Genomic DNA, 11113 nt, shown 5'->3' with positions numbered 1-11113 from the left:
GACTGCAGTCAAGGCTACCATAAATATTACCATCCACTTCACTCCTCCGGCTCCATTGTCCCACACTGTCTTTGGCAGCGAGGAATCAATAATTCAGGATAATAAAATAAAAAGTGGAGCTTCCAAACAAGTCAGGTGGAGAGATTATAGTCCTGTTGTCTGGGCTTCTGCATGGCTGAGTGATTGCTGTGTCCTCGCCTTTAGCAGCGCAAATCCACACAGCCCATGCATGGAAAGGGATCTGGCAGAGCAGCTTCCCCACCGGTTACATCCTTCAAAGCATGCCTCTGTTAGCTGTGTTAAGCCACCTTTCATTTAATTTCCATTGCGGTGGAAATGATGTGCGGGAGCCGTGCAGTAACAACAGCTTTGGAAGGGGAGGCAGAGAGAGCCAGAGCCGGTGGGCAGAGGGAGAGAGAGAGGGAGGGACACAGGGGTGGCAGTGGCGGTGGGAGATGAGAGTGGAAGCAAGAGGAATGCGAGAGGATGTGGTGCGTGTGTGTGTGAGTCTGTGTGTGTGTGTGTGTGTTTGTGTGTGTGTGTGTGTGTGTGTGTGTGTGTGTGTGCGTGTGTGTGTGTGTGTGTGTGTGTGTCAGCAAGAGGGCCACAAGAATTACTACTAAAGGATGCAGCCAGCTTCCAATAATTCCCCAAAGGCTAGCCTCAACAATCCTCAGCCATGTGGGGCGTTTTTCAGAAAGTAGGAAGAGGTTGAGAAGAAACAGAGGGGAAATGACAGAGACACACTACATGGATGGTGTGCACATAATATATGCGAGTGCAAACACAACAGAGAAGCAGCTGGAGGGACAGGGGGACCTGATGTGCCCCCCTCCCCAAATGAGGTATCTGCCTCACAGCTGCACATTAGGATGCCCCCATACTGTACACTGAATTTGTTTTGACCTTTCAAAACACATTAGTAAGGAAGTGCTTCCTCTCAATGAGGCCATTCATGAGATACCTTCAAACATTGTTGCTATCACCCCAATACAAGCAAAGCCAGAGTTAAAGGTAGAGTCAGCGATTTTCGAGGAATGTTTGTTGTCCAAATTTGTTGTCGAAATCAGTGAATATCTCCTCAGGATCCACTATCTGTCCATATAAATGCACAGTGTATTAACACCAGATTTTCTTTTCAGATCACACACAGTATAGACAGATAGTGGGTCATGAGGAGATACTCAGTGATTTTGATAAAAGCGATTTTGTCCACAATTGTTCTCCAGAATCGCTGACTCCACCTTTTATGCAATGATGGGCTCCAAAGAGGATCAGGACTGTTGGATCACCATCTGCACAACATAATTTCAGAGGAGATAACAAGAGTTTGTGTGATTAATCAATGCCCACTGTTGTGATTCACAGTTCTTCAAGTATTCAGTTGCATGTTAACAACTGCTTTGAGCATCTCATTTCTTCTGCGATCTATCTTTTAAGTTGAATAACATCACCATTAATCTTCACATCTTTCTCCAGCTAGATCAAGATATGTTTGTGTTGGAGGACTTTCTACTAACTTAAATGTTGATACACTGATAAATGAGCAACAGATTCCTGGTATTTTGAAACCAGATATAATTCGGCAAAAAAGGAATAACACTGACAACATCGCACTTCGGCCCCACCCTCAGATGAAGAATTACCACGTGTCTGGGAAGAATCAACCTTCATAAATCAAACAGCGGAGATGGGACACCTCTGTCGAAAAACCACCATGAGCCAATTAGCCTCGTCCCTGATCCAAGGAGGTTTGATACTTCTTCATGTGCCTCAGACAGCTTTGATAAAAGGAACTCCACACAGTAGTTTCAGACAATTTACTATGTTATCCTGCTCTGTGATGTGCCGACATGAAACGCACAGCTAGCAGCTAGACAAAGCTCACATCAAATATATTCTTTATAAGGCATCATCTCAACTTGTTAAGCTGTGTTTAATGTAGCAAGTTGCTGTCATAAATGAATGTAACTCAAAAAGTCAATACACTGTGGAAACAAACACAATACTCCACCACAGTCAAGCTAAAATAATACAACTTGATGGTTTGAGGGAAATATATTCCCCTACCTAGTTATATTTATTGTCTCTGCTGAGAACTTGACACTCTAATCAATAAAAATGTCCAGTAGTAATGGATAGATAAAAACAAATACTTAGAATACAAATACTAGTTGAGGACATTTTAAGCTCCAAATGTGTTACTGCTTCCGTAGTGGAGAAGCAACCATCCTATATTAAAATGCCACAACTTATAAGGCTCTGCAAGGGTGAGTCAATGTGCCTTTGCTAAGAGTGATACATGCAATAAAGAAAGTTGTCACTACTACTCAGGCTCAGATTTGTTTGCTGAAATAGGAAAGATGCAACTAGATGGGTAAAAAGGCCAAAAACCTCCATAAAAATGTGCATAGAGTTGATCCAAATTGCTTTAAAAAAGTGAAGTGAATCATTATGTTAATCACATTCTGAAGCACGACAGTTTAGCTGATGAATCATCTCTGGGAGGGAACAGGCTGTGTCTGTTTTTGTGGGAGTTCACACATAAAGACATAAAGGATGCACCGATGAGCGAGGAGAACATGTCTGACAATTTGCTTCAAATGCAGCCGTGGTGTTATGTGGTGGATGGAGGATTGAGAGAGTCAGCGTATTCTGGACAGTTATGTTTGTCCATTTGGGCTTGCAGCCCAGAGGCCAACTTGAGTGGCAGAGGATATTAGGGTCAGACAGAAGCGTGATCTAAGGAGACTATGGGCTGAAGCTCTGACCGATAAAACCCCACTGCCCTGCTGATCCCTGGCTGTCCTCTCTCTGAGTCCCTACCATGCTAGATGGGTGGATCTAATCAGGAAATGTCCACAGAATGGGACTGTTAAATCAGTTTTACATTTAAAGTGTTATAATTATTAACCATTAACCATTATAGACTTCAGTGTGCAGTAAAGGGATATGCGATAACATTGTTGAATATTGCGATGACGATATCATTTGCAACAGTTAAAAACTTAAATATAGAGCAGTAGGGCTTCATCTCATTGGCCAAATATATTGACATGCAGAGCGTGAATGCATGGCACATGGAATAGGCTACCATTTATTGCAGTTCAAGCAATCTTTGCGATATGTATACCGCGATATCAACGTTCGTGGGAACGGTACATTTTCGATATATGTGCAGCACTAAAGTGATGTAGCTTCAACTGCCCTATATGAGCCCAACTTAGCCCTAGTGGCTCTTGGACCTGGACCAGATGTGTGTCAGTGGCCACCACATCAAACTGGCCTCAGTAACCACACTTAACTATCTAATCCACTGCATTTTGTTTGTTTGTGTGTGTCTGCACGTACTGTATCTGCAATGTCACGCACCTCAGCTTGCCGTATCTGTCAGTGCGACACAAATTGTGCCTGTGTCACAGCTTTAAGAGGGGAGTTTAAAGAACTGCACGTTGTTTTTCCATGCATAATCAGTGGTGTGACTAATTGGGATAAGAAGTGAAGTGTTACCTGGATGGGTTATGCTACGATTTTAAAAATAGATAAGGGATTTGGTTTGCCTGTTTCACAACACCTGCTGCTAATACAAAGTAATGCTTGGAGTCCGTAGCCCATTCTATATATAGTGAATAAAACAACATAATGTGGATACTAGACACTTGACACAACACGGACAGTTAATGGTTACCACGGGTTATTACACATGCTTACGTGGGTCAATGGCAGGTCATGTTGCAAACATCAATCCATCCATAAATCTTCTACACCCACTTAACCTGTTCAGGTTAGGGGCAAACCCCTAGCAGCATGCACTGGACAGGAGGCCAGGTACACCATGGATATTCACTAGTTAATCACACCTTCAGAAACTCTTCCTGTTTTCTTCAAAAATCATATGAACACTTGCTACATGTCCAACTTATCTATACATCAGAATACATTGCAGTGTGGGTGAGTATACAATAACTGGACAATGCCTCAATTCATATAGCATCTACAGTATTATCCATAGCCGAACAACTCTAGGGTTTAAGTGGAACATTCTGTATAACCTTACATTGGTTTCAGCTTTCAATTTTTTTTACTTGGGTGCGAAGATACAAAAAAGGGAACATTTCTTGTGAAAGTTGTAAACACCAATTATTTATAACAGGGCACTGAATCTCAAAGGAAAACCTCACCAATCCCACCGGAACATACATCATTACTGCGATGCAGAGGTAAAGAAAAAGTTGGATAACCAACAGCCTTCAGTCAACAATCTCCATCCCAGCAACAACACAATACAAGCAAAATCAGGTATTTATGTTTTGAAAGCATTATTAGGGTCAATCATTAATTATAAATTAATGAACGATATAAGGCTAAGCCGTCTGTTTTCCTCTTATGCATATATAGTTTTAATTATCAAAACTCTACAAAAACTAGAGTTGAACTCGTCCTTGAAGAATTGACAGTTGTGAGTAATCAGCTCTAACTGAACGGCATCACAGAATCCACAGCACACTACTCACTGAATGACAGTGAAGACGCCGAGTTCATTGTCGTCTGGGTCCATTTCTGATGACAGGTCTATAACGCGGTGCTTCTTTCTGTGTTTTTCTCTCTCCTGGCCTTTCAAGCCTCTTTCACTGACGTGTGCTCCAGTCCTACGTCCTGACTACAAAAGTTTCTCCCTGCCTGTTTTGGACTTTCCATAGGAAACTGAGCTTGTCTGACTAAACCATTCAGTTATGGTTCTACAGTGTCCCTGTCCAAGTGAGTGGACGGTGCCCTGGGGGAGGAGACCGAGAGCATGTCCCTTCTGCCTCAGTAATGAAATAACATCACATTCCGGGCCAGTGCATCAGAAAACACAGAGGGATCAATGCTGAACAGCTGGACTGGCAACACATTGCTGTTCTAGTTAAGGTTACCTCAATAAGCAAGGCTCTCATGAAACACATGTTCTGTTTGGGTAACATTCACCAGTGGTATCTCAACACCATTCTCCTGGTTATAACAGGAGACTATTTGAGTGTTTCCAACAACTGATTCAAACATGGTTTGTCTTAATGGTATTATTTACAACCTTTTACACACAACCAAATTGCAGTATCTGAAATATTAATCTGATCCCTCTACGAGACATTTGGAAATGGCATGTGTTTTATCATCCATGAGAGCTTAAAAATTAAGCTTCAAACGTAATCCAAACTCTATCACTATGTGCCTGCCAACTGTCACCCTTAACAGAGCCAAACCCAAACCCATAAAAACCGCAGAATTAGATCTTAACCTTAATGTTTTATGCCGGAATCAGGTATTATTTTATTGTTTATATTTCGTATGCCTTTTGCACACGTCTGTTGTCATTGTTGTGTCCACATTTTGAGGGTATTCTCCTACAAAGCCACTGTATTTTAACATCATAGTTCATCCTGGATTATGCCATGCAGACTCTCTCTAGTGCATGAATGGCATATAGTCTTCCCTAAAATATGCACTGAGGCATGTGTTTTGGAATCTGTAATCAAATACAACTGCTTGCATAACATGCCATGACCAGCATATATAACAGTATGACAGTGTTAACAAAGTCCAAACATGTATTTCCTGTATTTGCTATATATGCATAATGCTATGCGGCTGTATGACCATATGGCCCCATTGAAGCGCTGTGTGGGGTTGAAGTAGAAAGAAGCAGACCTTTCTGTGACATAAATACAGCACACGAATCCGTCCAATCATGTGGCCTAACCCGCCCCTGGGCCACAGCGCGTTGCATCAGTGGCCTGTTTTTCCGTGACACACAGGTCGTGCCACTTGGAGTGGGGACAGAGGATGTTCAAAGTGCAATAGTCTACACTACAGCCTACACGACTGGGAAGCACATTGTCCATGTTGTCTCGGGGTCACAACAGATGATGATTTAAGATGGTGTGATGATAGGCTGTGTGCTCTGAGCCTCATCTGATTTAATGTGCTGTTTACTGTAGATGGCTCGTTTGTTTCATAGAACAATGTGAAGCAGCATTCTCCTTTGCAAACTGCTCTGGCAGCGTCTATGAAGGCAACACTCAGTTTTCAATATCTAGTTATAAGTCATTATGCAATTAAGGGCCATGTAACAATTTATCAACATTTTCTATAAAATCAAACAAATAAAGGCTAAAATAAAACGAAGAAAATAGCAAGAGGTGCAGTTACTTCCACACATATAAAAGATGCAAGTCACGTTTAAGTTTATCAAAGTACACTTGTGCCTCACATATTAAAAGCAAGGAAGTGACTTTTTACATTACTTTATGGAGCAGAAAAAACAGTAGATGAAGTAATTTGCATAAAATTAAGAGTGGCTCCATGCAGAACAGAAAAACTCATATCAATATTAAGAGCTAGCTACTGTTTGGCCCTGACTGAAGGTTACAGGTGTATTTGTAAAAGCAGTAGACTGCATTCATTCCAATAATGTGATTTACACTATTTGGCTCCTAATCAGAATTGGGATAATTATCTCTCTTTTTTTGCCATCACAGAATAATGCCAAATAGGTATTTAATCACAATTAATTAAACAAGTTGAAACCCATTAACGGAGTTGGACCAAGCCGTTGCTCCCATTAAAGTCTGAAACGTGTTCTTGGGTTTTAAGGGATAGTTCAGTATTTTTGAAGTGGGGTTGTATGAGGTGCTTATTCAAAGTTAGTCTGTTACCTTATGGAGATGGCTGTCAGCTCAATCATTTTAAGGATTTTGGGGGAGACATCGCTGTCAGCTTTTTGATGGGGCCAGCAGAAAACAGTTTTCGTCAAATATATACAGTAAATGCTTACCTACAAAATAAATATCCACTAAGTTTAGCCAAATACATAAATGCTTAATTAAAACATAGATATCCATTCAATTGTAAACAAAGGGCCACATCCACAGTTTATATAAATGGAGCAAAAGCGTTTTTCTGCTGGCCCCCTCTGCAACAGTACAGTGCAGATTTTTGCTACAGCAACGTCTCGCCAAAACTCCTTAAAATTACTGTGCTGACCGCCATATCCATAAGGCACCAGACTAACTATGCATAAGTACCTAATACAATCCCAATTGAAAAATACTGAGCTGTCCCTTTAACAATAAAGTGCACTATTTAACGGAACTGCTTTTTCTGAGAATCTTTCATTTTTAGACCTTCTAAGACACAGATAACTGTTAATAACAACCCCAACAGGCATAAAAACAACTCTCCTGACAAGCTGGTAAATATGCTCATACCATACACAGGAAGTGCACAGAAGTCACTCGCTGTCAATGAGATCCCAGGATATCGCATTTCTCAAATCAGATAGCCACTCACGTGTCAACACACTAGCGAAGCTCCTCCCCGCTGGCCTGGGAGGATAGGATTCACAGCATCCAGCAATTATCTGTAATGTGGGAGAAAAATCAATGTGCCCGTGGAAAGCTGCTAAGGTCACCAAGCCGACGTTGTCACTTGAATCAGAGGCACTGCGTCGCTGCAGGCTGGGCTCCAAGCCTATCAGCCAGCATCTGTGAGAACATGCATCATTTGTAATGCCACGGATTACAATTATTGTGACCCTGGCCATGTGGAAGATGATTGTTTTGTTTTTTCTGTGATTATGGTAGAATAATTATCACAGATTTCATTCATTCTATTTCTTTGTAACTGTTTTATCTTTCATAGATATAATTAAGTTTAACTTTATATATCAGTCATGAACATCTTAAATTAAGGTCTTATAGTTGCATTTTTAAAAACTGATATGACAATTTTTTTTAACTTTAAGGCAAAATTCACAGCCCACAATTTATACTGCTGATACGATTTGTTACACGGATTCCTCTTAGAAACAATACAGATAAGATTGGAACATGTTTCAACCCCACATATCGTAAAAAGGCTTATCATTGAACGTCTGGGTTATCAATCAATTTGAAATGTTAAAGGAGTGAAACAGCCTCGCTCTCACCTGTGCGGCTCTTTGTTTTTGTCCAAACTGCTGCTAACACACTTTTCACTTTCGTCCGTATTGTCAGTTTCCATGTCCTCTCTCTCAGCTAGATACTCACAAATGCAGCTAAGGAGGGCAAGCCTTGAATTGTCATCTCTTTGTGGGTGAGAAGCTCCTGGCATTACGGTAAGGGGAGGAGATGGCCTCTTTGAAACATTGATATTCTGGTGTAAATTATGTTAACAGCAAGGGGATATTCAGAAGAATGAAAAATCAATACTTTGTGGCCAGTAATGTTTTGAAGAATTCGGGCTGAGTGGAAATGTGAGTGGCATGGCCCTACCCCAGATGCAGAGACTGCTTCTGTAAGTGGTTAATCAAGTGCTTGTCTGACATCTAGATTGCATTTTCCTCTCACCATTACTCCAATTTTTCCCCTTCACTGTAGAGAAGACATGCTATCAAATGTAAGAGATCGTAATCGGAGTAATAATAGCAGTTACCAATCTGATAAAGCTGCATTCTACTATACACATTGCAAAATTGCATTTTGTCTTAACATCTCAAAAGTTTTTTTTTCTATCCGAATGTACACACATATATATATACATGTATACACATATACATGAGCCATACACATTTTATTCTCAGTCTGTGCAATCTGCTGGAAATGATGGGGTGTCTGCGATGACTCATTGAGTTAGAATTCTGCATCTGCTGTGTTAAAGTGAACACTACCATTTTGAACACCTTAAAGAAAGAAAAGGAGAAGATGCAGCAAAATGATGCAATACAATTGTATTTCCTGCCTACACAACAGGGATTTAAAAAAAATACATAGCAAGCTACCATTTTCAGACAGAACCTATAGGCATGTATCTTTCAGCTCGTTGAGTCTTTTTTTTCAATATATACACACAAATGGAGGAGAAATAGGATAAATAAACAGAACGGAGGTTCCATTTCACTTTCTTTTTGTGGCCCGCTAAGACAGATTCCCTTTTTAATGTGTATAATTAAAGATTTCTTACCACTATGATGCCATGGGCATGCTTGCTCTAACAGCCCACCAGCACAGACAAGTGACAGAAAGCAGGCACTGCATCTGATCAGAGCTAGGCTTACTCCTTCATTTAATTTTTTTTAAAGTTCAGGATATTATGTAGTTTCAGCAGAACTTTAAGCAATTGTATAGTATACATTAATTAATATTAACTGTAAAATGGTTGCAGTCGTTTTCAAAACAAATAAAGATGTCTACTGTATTTTGATGGCATTTCATCATAATCCACGCTGTATCTGTATTAACAGGGTTACCAGCAGTAAAATCAAATCAAATATGATTCCTGAAGTAAAAAATACCTTTTGCTGAGCTTAAATTATTAAAAAAATTCATGGACAAGTATTGATTTTGGCTATTTGCAGCACTAATGTATAAGAATACTCCAAAAAATGCAATCTTACAACACTGTAAACCAAGGGCTCAAACAAGTGTTTAATCAGTGCATCTGTGAAGGTAAGAAAATTGAACGTACGGCAATGCACACCTCACACAGGTAGATGTTATTGCACTGGATTGCATTGTGTGATTGCAAATCCTGTGTCCACTATGTGGCAATATACAGTATGTCACTTTGTATAGGTGCATAGGACTATCATAAAGCACCAATGCACGGTATCTGCTGGAAGGGCCTCACTGTGGGTCCTGCTATTACCTGATATTGCCTCGTGGCCCTGTTTCAAAATCTTGCCTTTTATGATAAATGCACTTCCATGGTGCATATTATATAATGTAATCGGTTTGATCAAATTACCACACAGCAAACCTGAGACTGTATTACTCTTGCATAGAAAGACTTAACACCGTGCACAAGGAAGAGGTGGAATTGTCCGAAAGAATAATAATAATAATAATAATAAGAAGAATAATAATAATAATAATAATAATAATAATAATAATAATAATAATAATAATAATAATAATAATAATAATAATAATAATAATAATAATAATAATAATAATAATAATAATAATAATAATAATAATAATAATAATAATAATAATAATAATAATTGGGTTTAATACGAAGGATTCTTTTGTTCTGGGGTCCAAGCAGCTTACTCCGTTCTTGGCAATAACCCAGGTAAATTCTAAAATGATTCATTAACAAATCCTGCCTTGAAACAGTTGATGCTTAAGAAGCAGTGTTTATGTACTACCGCTCCCTAGTGGCCAGTTGTCTAGTGTGTTTTTTCACTTTCTTCCTGCCATTCTACCTCACACAAACATCCACAGCCTTTCAACAACACACACAATCAGAGTCAGTGCTTCCCTTTTCCCTTATTAAATTACCAATTAAAGTACAATTTCACCTACATACTATACCTGATGGAACCAGTCCCCAGTGTATTCAAATTTTTTAAATAAGTAATATTAGCTTTTTGACTTCATTAAAAAAGATGGTTCCACCATAAATACACTGCTGTGTAGACAGACATTGTGGCCATCATACTCTGATCAGACATGTTATACAGAATGTAAATGCTACAACAGAGACAGTTTCGATTTCATCTAACACTCCCTTCAAAAAATAATTAAGTTTCTAAATCAAAAGGAAAATTGCCTCCCCCCTACATCCCCATACACCTCAATGGGTCTAGTGAGACAGGACTCCGTGCCAGCAGGCTGATTATTGCACTGCTCAGTCGTTATATTCTTACAGTATAATCCTGCACTGTACAGTGGAGTGACTCTTTGAAGGCTGTTAAATTGATCAAGACAGCAATCGTAATTTACTTTCAGAAACAATATTGACATTTTACAATTTCACCTTTCTGCTAGAAGTATGAAGGTATCTGAGACCAAAATATACTCTAATTTGCTTGGTATTCCAAAATACCTCATATGCCCAACAACGTTTATTCTGACATCCTTTTTCAATTTGGTGAGTAAGCTCCCATGGCTGAACTTATCCCACTGAGAAAAGACATGACGGGAAGTCTGATGAGAATCTGCTAGGAGTCGTATATACTCCAAACCTCGCCACCGCCAAATAAGTGGATCAAACGTGAAGCCGCTCCCCCTTATCACCACTTCCCGTGTCTGTTTGGTGGACTGTGGTATCTGATGAAACCTTATCGTGGCCATACAGTGCTGGTTCACAT

The sequence above is a fragment of the Ammodytes marinus genome, assembly GCF_949987685.1.
Source record: "Ammodytes marinus genome assembly, chromosome: 12".
NCBI classification, from domain to species: Eukaryota; Metazoa; Chordata; class Actinopteri; order Uranoscopiformes; family Ammodytidae; genus Ammodytes; species Ammodytes marinus.
The sequence above is the reverse complement of the archived record's forward strand: the minus strand, read 5'-3'. Positions refer to the sequence as shown.